Source organism: Alnus glutinosa, chromosome 7 (assembly GCF_958979055.1).
Source record: "Alnus glutinosa chromosome 7, dhAlnGlut1.1, whole genome shotgun sequence".
Classification (NCBI taxonomy): Eukaryota; Viridiplantae; Streptophyta; class Magnoliopsida; order Fagales; family Betulaceae; genus Alnus; species Alnus glutinosa.
In genome coordinates, this window is record NC_084892.1 from 10650941 (window position 1) to 10662517 (window position 11577).

Below are 11577 nucleotides of genomic sequence, written 5' to 3' on the forward strand. Positions count from 1 at the left end.
AATTAGCCCTAAGGATTACATTGTGCTCATTGACTTATTTGCCTACATTACAAAGGTCCCTATTTATATGATTTAGAGTAAATACAAAATATGGTAATATGATTTGATTACAATTAACCCGTAAATAGAGAATATTACAATATTAACCAAATACGGAAAATACGGAAAAATATAATATATTTTTCATATATTTTAACAAGTATTTTGATGTGACGTAACAGTAAACTATTTATGTTAAAGAGTGTTTTGTTTTTGAATTGTTTATTAATATTTTTGCTTTGAGAATTGAACAAAAATAAAACAAAAATTTTAATAAACAGGACTATTAATGTTAATTACATTTCAAACTGAATCATACAAATAATCTAGTTGAATGTAATAGGATATGAATATTATAAAATCATTTGGGAAGCTAGGCGTAGACCAAAAATCTACATATTATAGAGGGAGCATTATCAAAAAAAATAAAAAATAAAGAGGAAAAAATTTCACTTAAGCCCCATTAACTTCTGTTAATATTATAATGTACTCCCAAAGTTCAAAAACTCTTAATACAGTGGATCAAATTTTTAATTTTTTGCAATGTCACCCCTCCTGTTAAGGTTTGGGGTTAAATCACACCGACGAAGGATAAAATAACCATTATACCCCTGTAACTTTATTAAATTATGAAATTACCCTTAAATTACAATTATTTTTTTTTTTTTACATAAAGGTATTTTAGAAATTTCAATAGTCTCCGTTAGAATTTAACAAAAAATTCTAATGGATGGGTGAGATTGAACTTTTTTTAAAATTTGATACACTAAATTAAGAGTTTTTTTAAATTTGGAGGGATATTACAAAAATAAAAATAATGGAAGTAAAACAGGGTTAAGTCATGTTTCCAAAAAAAAAAAAAAAAAAAAAAAAAAAAAAAAAAAAAAAAAAACTTCAAATCTCAAAATAACTAATGAAACAGTTGTTAATAACTTTTTCAAACCAAATCATACGAATACTCTTGTTGGATCTAATTGGATACGGATATTTGTAAATCATTTGGGAAGGCATCGACCAAAAATCTACAAATTATAGAAGGACCAGTATTTTTTTTTTTAAAAAAAAAAAATTGAATTATAACCAAAAAATTCAAAAAGCATGAGCATAAAAGGTGTATTAATGAAATTATCACACAAAATATATGAATCATAATACCTTTTGACTTATAAAAGCCCTAGTTCATAGTTAGTGATGAGATTGACATTCCATCTGATAAGGCTATAACATATCAATCATGATGATTTATCTTGATTATGGAAGTAAAGACTTCTGATTGATACATTCGTGTAGTCAAAATACATTGAACCGGACCACGTGGGTTGCCATTTTATACATTATTGTTGATTGAATAGTTTGAATTCATAACTACTTATAGCATTGACTCTCAATCATGAGAGAAATATGAACTCAAATGTAAAGTGTTGGTCACTTTGATACATATAAGAGTGAGATCTTGTACGATCAAAATCTTGATGTGTTGAGTGGTCACATGTAACACTGTGGGAACAATGCTCCTCGAGATCGAATCCATAATCACTTTAATTGAAATAGAAGAGATGTAAATATCCCCTTAAGATAAATTTAATGAAAATTGATTATTTTGAATCCAAAGCCTGAATATTCGACTAGCTCAGATTGAGCTCCTTCCAAGTCTTTAACCATGTCAAAAACCATAGCCACCTAGGGCTAAGTAGTTTCTTTGTTAACTTCTGGATTTTGATATTGAGAGCCTGTGTCTTAAGCCCATGTTCTTGAGAAGGTGCATTGCTTTCCCGTCTGGTGTTGCTAGACTTCTATGGCGTTGTAAAGTTCAATTATTGCAACTTGACTCCCTAGTAAAGTCGATCTCCAGAGAAATGTTAGGGCACTTTTTGGAGTGCAATTAAGTGGACAATATACTTGGGCCTAGGTTCATTATAAATGGGGAGATCCAAGCCCAGCACTCATGTTAACCTAATAGATTGATGGCTATCAGGGCACTAATTAAAGACTTGCAATAAAATCAATCAGGGCACAAAATGGAGAAGAAGGCCCACACGGTTTATAGTAATTTATTAGGGAGTTCAGTAGTGATTCTAGCAATAACTTCACTGGCAAAGATAGTATGGTTCAACACAGACATCAATGAAAAGAATAATTGCATGAACTCAAAAGCGTACTCTATATATATTATACTATTTAGAAAGATGATCACGACAAGTACATATGACGGGGCGCGAGTATGGGAGATAGGATGTGATCCAGTAGTTACGCAGAAGGATAGCTCTTTCTTGATTCAGCAGAAAAATCACTAGTCTTCCAGTGGTGAGACATGGATGACTGTCGTGGGTTGGCTCCCTATGGACACTATTTATAATTTTTGTTAAGAAACTTTAGCACTCACTTAGCATATCCTGGGGTTATTCCCACTCACTCCCGATTATACTCAAAATCGGGTTGTATGTGAGTTCTTATACTTTTTGTGTTGTTGTATGTGGTTACTCTCGTTTAAGTTGTTCCTTCCTCACCCTGCGGCCCCCGCGCCTCCCCCCCCCCCCCCCCCCCCACACACACACACATCCCTCTTAGGGTTTGAGTTGGCCCTCTTTATATAGGTAAGCCAACCACTCGTTCAGTAGTGAGGCAAAGGGGTTCATATGACATCATTCCCCATCCTTGGGAGTGAACGGCACAATAGGAAGTGAGGTAAGACAAGTTTGCTCAAAATGGTAATACTTGAGGGCTACTCCCCTTTGATCTTCCTTCTTAAAACATGCAACGTTGCAGGAATGTGGTTTAGACTCAATATGGGACATTAATGGCCGAAAATACTTAAGACAAGGGACTAATCAAACTTAAGCTAAGGATTAGCAACATGGTCTGCTGAATCCACATTTGATGTCAGATCCCCTTGTTACCTATAACTGTGCCAACCCGCACAATGCGTGGTCAACATGGATGAGACGACGGTCTACCAAACCATTGTGTTCTTTTTTCGACCATGAGACAACTCATGGGCTTGGTTCATGGTTTCCATGCATGATGTCGGCAAAAGCAGGATTTGGTCCTGGGTGGTTGTTACACCGGCCCCCACATAAATACGTAGCATTATTTTAAAATATTTCCCGATTTAAAACTCAAGAAAACTGTTTAAACATTTAAAAAGATATTGTGGAAATTTTTCTTAAAGTATAAACACATTTGCACCCAAGCTAGTGTATTCCACAAAAGGTTTTAAAAAGGTTTAAAATGGTTCTTTGAGCACAGAACATTCAATGCTAGCATCGATCATCCAATGAAAACCCTAGTCAACGAACATTCAACTCGACGAAGGAATAATTGACGGTTATAACCAACTGAAAATATGACATCTCCGCCCTTTTGTTCTGCACCGTGCGACTATAAATATATCCTTACGACCCTTCGCCCTATTTTGGTGGTCTCTAACCTCTTAAATCCCTATACATAGAGAGAGAGAGAGAGAGAGAGAGAGAGAGAATAAGGAGGAGAGAAGGACCTTCTTGAAACAACTTTTGTTCCTCAAAGCTTAGGAAGCTCTTCTTTGGGGTAATAACCTCTAATCTTTCATTTTCATGCATGCAATCACTGTTTAAATACGTATCTAAAGCATGCTTCGCAATTTTTCAATAATATGGGTTAAGATTATAATCTATTTTGAGAGGTTTGATTATTGCATGAACTTTAAAACCATAGATTTTGTTTTCAGTCAAAACAGTAACTAGATACCTATATTGCAGTATTTCAAACATCTTTCATGACTGATTTTACAATGGGTTTTGATTATGAAAAAGAAAGTTATCATCTGTAATGTTTTAAGAACAATGTATGATTTATGATTGCTTTGAACATGTATGTATGATAGATGATGTGTATTATGACTTCTATGATGATTAGCAATTAGTTATTACATAATATTAGGATTTCATTGCTGAAATCTCTAGTTTTAGCTGCTGTCATAGAAGGTCAAACGTTTAATTATCAAGCACCAAACATTCGACGGTGACAGTAAAGGATAATTAGGTTCTTCAATGCATGATTAGGGTTCCATGGATTAGATTAGGTTTTTTTAAGTATATTACATGTCTAATATTAGAATGTGATTTGTAGTGTTGTGAAGTTAAGATGTCCGAAACTAGGGATGATTGACTGAGGTAAGTAAATGCTTATGGAATAGATAAAGTACTCTTTAATTATGCAAATACGATATATTCTTTTATAAAATATGAAGATGTTTTATACATTTTTTTTACTTTAATAAATGATGTTATGAGCCTTTATTTATGTTGAACAATTATTGTAAAATTTAAATATATTTCACACAGTAAGTGCCAAATATTGGTTTTTTTTTCCAAAAAAAAAAATAAAGAAAAAAAGTGATATGAAGGGTAGAATGTGCAAAGACAACCTTATAAAAAGAACAGAAAAAAAAAATGCTTGGAGAAAGAGTGACAAAAAAAGCTTAAAGTTCGTACCTTATAGAGACTGGTAAATTAAGTTTAAAGCTCAAAGCTTAAAACGATTCATATAGTCTTTAGAAAAAAAAAAAAAAAAAAAGTTCATACATTTTTATTTTTTATTTAGTTTTCACTTTTAGTTCGGCTCTTAACAATAACAAATTAAATGTGTTTGGTGTCATTTTCTTGCGCATCTATTTTACAAATTTACCATTAAATTTGTGAAACTTACGTGTAGTCTCATAGATTCAATAAATAATTTACATATCTTTTGTTACAAAAATAAACAAAAAAAAAAAAAAAAAAAAAAAAAAAAAAAAAAAAACCAAATATTTCTCTAACAAATTTATGGCTTCGCGACGGTGGATAATAGACCTCCTAATTTGGATGGTGGAATGGACATTGCATAGTAATCTAGAGTTAAGTGTCGAGTTCAAAAACTCCCCATTCTCCCTTTTTCCCATATTTGAATAAAAAAAAAAAAAAAGTGTCGAGTGCAAAATTATTTTATTTACGCGCAGAATGCAAATGACCCTATAGTTTAGGGTGGATAGGGACATATCCCACCCCTTCTAGAACTTGTTCATAGCATATTATATTCTATCTAACAAGCCCAATATTTTTTTGATTTCTACGCAGTAACAAGCCCATTGGTAAAACTAGCAGTTTGCTGGATTGGACTTTGAAGTGTTCTTCCGAGTCCTAAAAATGTCGCTTTCTTGATATTTTCCCTTTTGCGTGTATTCCTCGATCATCCGAATTGTCCCTTCTATCTGCCGATCAAACACTAGATGGATTTTTCATATATATATATATATATATATGCAGTTGCTGGTAAATGAGTTGCAGCAGCCGGCCAGTTTGTTGTATGAACAGCTTTAAGCATGCCAAACTGTCCCAGATATTGCACATTTTTAAACCTTAAAAGCTGGACAAAACCGGAGAATAAGGGACTGGTTTATATATATATATATATATATGTATTTATGTCAAATTTGAAAGATACACTTTTTTTCATTTGTGCGATAAGCATCGTATATAACTCTGAACACAGTGTATATATATATATATATATTGGCACTGACACATTTCACCTTAAAGACTAGGTACTGATGCCTGGGGCCATGTATTGGCACGCCTTGATCCATCATAACTCTAACACAGTATCACTGTCACCCTCATTATGATTACTTTAACCTAACCTTACCCACACTATGATTACTATAACCTAACCAAAAATTTGAAAACCTCTTTTTCTTTATTTAAATTGAAAAAAAAAAAAAAAAAAAAAAAAAAAAAAAAAAAGGGAGCGGCAAGTGGGGGAGGTTCTAGGTATTAATATAAGAATTATAAAAACTCAAGATAAAAGAGTTACAAGCACTCAATAGGTTATAAACATTCAAGAAACAATAGTTAAAATATGCTAAATTAGATTTATTGTTGTTAATGAAAAAGTAGAAGAGATTTGTAACGTTCGAACTTTTTCTTTATAAATAGAATCTCATATACAATCACAAGAATAAAGAAAAGATGTAACTAAAAAAGTATTTTGATGTGTGGATATAACCTATAGGTTTTAGACCGAACCACCTTAATTTTATCTCTTTTTCTTATTCTCGTTTCTTTCTTAAATTATGTGATGTTACACTATGGTTTCATGTAAAGTTTTATAATAAGGGGGTATATATACTTGGGGGGTGTTTGGCAAACATTTCTAACTCTCTTTATTTTTTTCATTCCTCCCAAAAAAGTCAAATTTAAAACACTCTTTTTTTTTACTTTTTATATCACATCAATAATTTTTTATTACTATTTAAATAAAAAATTCATTACAAAACAAAACTTTTTCACTTTTCTATAAAACAATTTCAAACTTTTATATACTTTATATCATATCAATCACTTTTTAGTACTATTTAAACTTTTACTACAAAAATTTCACAATCACGAATGTTTGCCAAACACACCCTTGATTGAAGCTTTGAGTTCAGCCCTTTTCAGTCCCACTGTATCAGTGGTACTACTGATGCGGTCAGAAGTTGATGACATGCATGAACATTATACGGGGGTCCTTGATTAAAGCTTTCAGTTCAGCCCTTTTCAGTGGTACTGATGCAGTTCACAAGTTGATAAACATGCATGAACATCGCCGCGCCATCTGTTAGTTGCATAGTATTTGATGGACCTTAAAGCTAAGCTAACTGCCACACTCTCGTCCTTTTGACACCCACAGACTCAAAAAAACTGGTGTACTTAATGGTTTTTCCTCTAGAAAAGTCCCTAATGAATACATCTTTCACCTTGAAAAGCTAACCAACCGGCCACTACCGGCCTGGTGGTGGAATTCAAGGGTGAAGAAACAAACCAAAATTGAATTCAAAGCTATCACAAAAAGGATTGCCACTAAGAATACGAAGATTCAACTTAGTAGATTTCATAGCTTTATCTAGCGGTCCGCGCGTATTCACATTGTTGACCACTTTATCAAAGATCATGAAATCTGACTTGGGCTTTTTTTTTTTTTTTTTAATTAAAGTAAGCATTATTATACCTATTTTGTACTGATTGTTGCATTTTATACAATTTGTGTTGGAATTCTGTCTGATCCGTAATCTTTAAGTTTATTTCTTGGAGGAGTTGGTAAAATTTTAGTAAGGAGAAACAAAGAGATCAAGTGACACACATGTCCAAAATTCATGTTGAGGCTGTTGAAGGCAATGTCACGCACAAAAGAAGAAAGAAGACATGCTATTTTTTTAAAAATAAAAAATAAAATAAGTTCACCAACTAATCTTGATCTTTCATCACTTTTATATTTATACCATTAATCTTTAAAAAATATCACTTTAAAGTTACTATTTTTCAAACTGTTGAGATGATGACATTGTAAACTTACGAAAGATAATAACTCTAAATTGATATTTTTAAAGTTTAATAAAAGATAAATAGTTGTGAGCAGGGGCGGAACCAGGATTTTTGGTGAGGGGGGACAGAATTTTTTTTTTATTGGGGAGACGGACTTGCATAAATACAAAAGCATATAAATATTTAAAATTTTTATATATTTGTGTTTGTGCATATTGATATTAAATAAAAGCATTGAAGTCTTACATTTAATCTCATGGCATCACAAACACACAGTGGTATAAACAACTAGCAAAATAGCTTATCTAAAAATAAAAATAAAAACTAGCAAAAAAAAACTAAACATAATCTATAGAGTCCAATAAAAACGATACTTATGATCGTAGACTCTTTCTCCTAACAATCCCTAAAGCCTCAAATAACAATGCTATGAGTCGAGCCAAACAATGGTAAAATCATAAATGATTAAACCATTTAACTTGTGATGCCAAAACAAATATTGTGAACACAAATGACTGTACAATAACCACTCAGAAAATTGATTTTGTTGGTTAGAAGTCACTTATAATAACTACTCAAATAACCCAAACCATTTAACTTTTTATTTCGCATCTTCAGAGTCCTAAATCAAATTGAGTTTCTAGTTACAAGCCAACTACAATATGGAAGGAAATTAAATGAATGGGGTATTGTAGATTTTTTGTGTTAAAAGATGGGGCAAAACTAAAAAAAAAATAAGTTGAAGGGGACACAAATATTATTTTGGGGGGACAAAAATGTTATTTTGGGAGGACAAAAATATATTTTTTGATATATTTAAGGATATTTCACCCAAGACGTTAGTCCGCCCCTGCCCGCCAAGACAATTGCCAGTGTTCCAATTGCCATGGAAATGGAAAACGACAGAAGTGCTACAGTTGCCAGTGCTCCAATTGCCAGTGCTTCAAGCCCGCCAAGACAATTGCCAAGGAAATGGAAAACGACAAAAGTGCTACAATTAGTTGATTGCAATCTTTGCAGACGTGCTGGTGCAGGCTTCACAGGCTGATTTATGACTTGTGAGCTCAGTCACAGTAAAAAAAAAAGGAAACTAAATTTGAATTTTAGTTAGAAGCTAACGGTACAAACCAAGGAAATTTTTGACTTTTAAAAATAAAAGAGGGGTCAAAACATATAAAAAAAATCTAGGGGGGACAAATTTAGATATTTTAGGGGACAAATTTATAAATTTAAAATTTTTTAAGGGAATTTTAAAACTTTTGGGGGGACATTCGTCCCCCAGCATATATGTGGGTCCGCCCCTGGTTGTGAGTGAAGTTATTAAAAAAAAGGTTACGTGGAGACCAGCAAAAGAGGAAAGAAATGATAAAATACATATATATATATATATATATATATATATATATATATAAAAAAATAAAAAATAAAAGCTTGTTCTAAAGACAAAGACAAGTAGACATGATTGAAGGCAAACACAAAGTAGGAAAACTGATTTGAAAAGGATTCAGCGCAAGACAGAGGAGAATTGGAGGAGGCCAGCAAATGAGGAAAAAAGAATAAGAAGAAGACAATTGCTGCAGCTGTGACTCTGAACAACAAAACAGAAAGGCAAAGAGGTTCCTTGTATTCTTCTCCAATCGGCCAGCTCTTGGGGGGGATCCTTTGTTACAGAAAATCAAGACAAACGAGCAAAAAGGGGAAGAAAACTTTTGAATTTCTAAATGCTTCTCTGTTTGAACCGAAAAGGAAAGAAACCTGGTCAACCAGCTGGGGCAGCAACGAAACAAGAAGAAGAAGAAAAAAAAAAACCAGACAATTTCTGCAGCAACAAGACAAAGCACAAGCAACGCGTATATCTGTTCGAAAGTCATGCCTCATTCTTCTAGCTACCAAACGTGAAGTGGGTGCTGTCTCTTCTGAAAATGATAAACAAACAAAACAGAGGCTGCATTTTCTGTTTTGAAGGAGAGAAATTAAGAAGGCATGGAGAAAAAAGAAAAAAATAGGGAGAATGTGGTGAAATGGTAAAGGAAGCTAGTTTGTCTCATCTGAGTCATCTGCCACTTCTGTGTGTTTTTTGAAGTGGACGAGCCTTGGTTGAAAAAGGAGGATGCCAGCTGGGGTAAAGAAAGAGAAAAAACAATTGCGGTGGGCAGAGGCTATTTAAAGAGGAGTGAGCTGCGTAGCCTGCGTGGGAACTAGGAAGAGCAGGGTGAAACGAAGCAAAACTACTTTGGTTGGGTTCGGCTCGATATATTTTGACTCGTTCACGATTCGATTATTAAATGATTTTTTCGTAGATACGAAACGATACTTAATTACTAAATGATACATATTTATATAAAATTCGGCTAGCTCATTATATTACACGAACATGCTCATGTTAGCATTGTAAGGGATCGGTTCATATTAGCGCAGCTCATATATATATATTAATTATTAAAAGTAACTTATATAGTTTATTACTTATTAAGTAACAAATTAACAATAGTCATTGTAATTGTATATAGTATAGATGTATATACATATATTGAATATTAATTATTAAGTAACAATAATAATTGGTATATAACATATAATTATATTTATATGTATCTATATAATATATAATTCAATGATAAAAGTTAATCACATGGTCATATCTTAAATGATCTAACCATTAAGTATCTAATGGTAGTTGAATATATCAGCATATAGTATAACAATTTATATGATACTAAATCTTAAAAGTTAAGCGAATATATTGATATAGCACAATGTATTTTCATTATATTATGTAAATTATATAATAATCATATGATTTATATCAACAACGCTTATTTTATATGTCTGTTGTCTAAGCATGATCTAATCATGTAAATTATCTAATATAATCTGACAATTCAGATGCATATGATTAAGTATATAATAATTCATACATATATATAAGCCTATAAGGCTATAATTATAAATTATCACCACATAATGTCAGATAATTCCTAAATCTTAACTCATAAGTATATAATTCATAGTAATATAAACTATAAAGATTAAGTTATAAGTTATAATTAATATAACAATTTATATGATATTAAATCTTAGAAGTTAGGTGATATTCTGATTTGGCACAATATATCTTCATTATATGATGTAAATTATATAATAAACATATGATTCATCATTTATATCAACAAGACAACGACACTTATTTTGTATGACTAGTGACTAAATATGATCTAATCATGTAAATTATATAATATGATCAAACAAATTCATATGTGCTACGATTAAGTGTGTGTGTGTGTGTGTGTGTGTGTGTGTGTGTGTGTGTAAGCCTATAATGCAATAACTATAAATTATAGTCATATAATGTCACATAATTCCTAAATCCTAACTCATAAGTATACAATCCATAATAATGTAAACTATAAAGATTAGGTTATAAATTATAACAATATATAATAAGCACATAATTTTGATATGATTATATGATTTAACAATTTATATAATATTAAAACTTAGGTAATATGGCACATTATATCTTTATTATATAATGCAATAATCATATCAACAATACTTATTTTGTGTTATTGTCTAATTAAGTATGATATAACAATGTACTATAATCTAACAACAATAGGTGATATTATCTAAAAGTACTAGTGGCAAATACCTTATAGATGGTTCTCTTCCCTAAATATAGGGGAAATGTAAAAAAAATAAAAAAAAAATAAAAAAATAAAAAAAATAAAAATAAAAATAAAAATTCACAAACAAAAATCACAAAAAATCACTTGCAGCAAATTCCTTACAGGTTCCCTAAGCATTGGGAATGCTACAGTGTTTCCCAATGTGTATGAAACCAAAAAAGCTTCCATATCCATTATTTTAATATAAAATATTTTTCTTTCCTCTCTCATCTCTCATCTTTTTGCCTTTTATTGGGAATTGTGTTAAAATTTTGTGAAAAATGTGAGGGTAAGTACAAACTTATATTTGTAAAGAAAGAATATTTAATTAATATAATAAAATATAAGAGAATTTATTATGGAGTGTATTTGGATATGGAAGCATAAAGTAGTTTTGTTCTCTAAATTTAATGAAAATCAAAGGGAAGCTGTTGTGAATGCTGTAACAATTCATTTGATTAAATTTAAGTATGATCTAAGAATCGAAGCACATAATTTAGATGGCTACTTATAGCTTATTTTAGCTTAAGTATAGAATAACAAATAAGTAT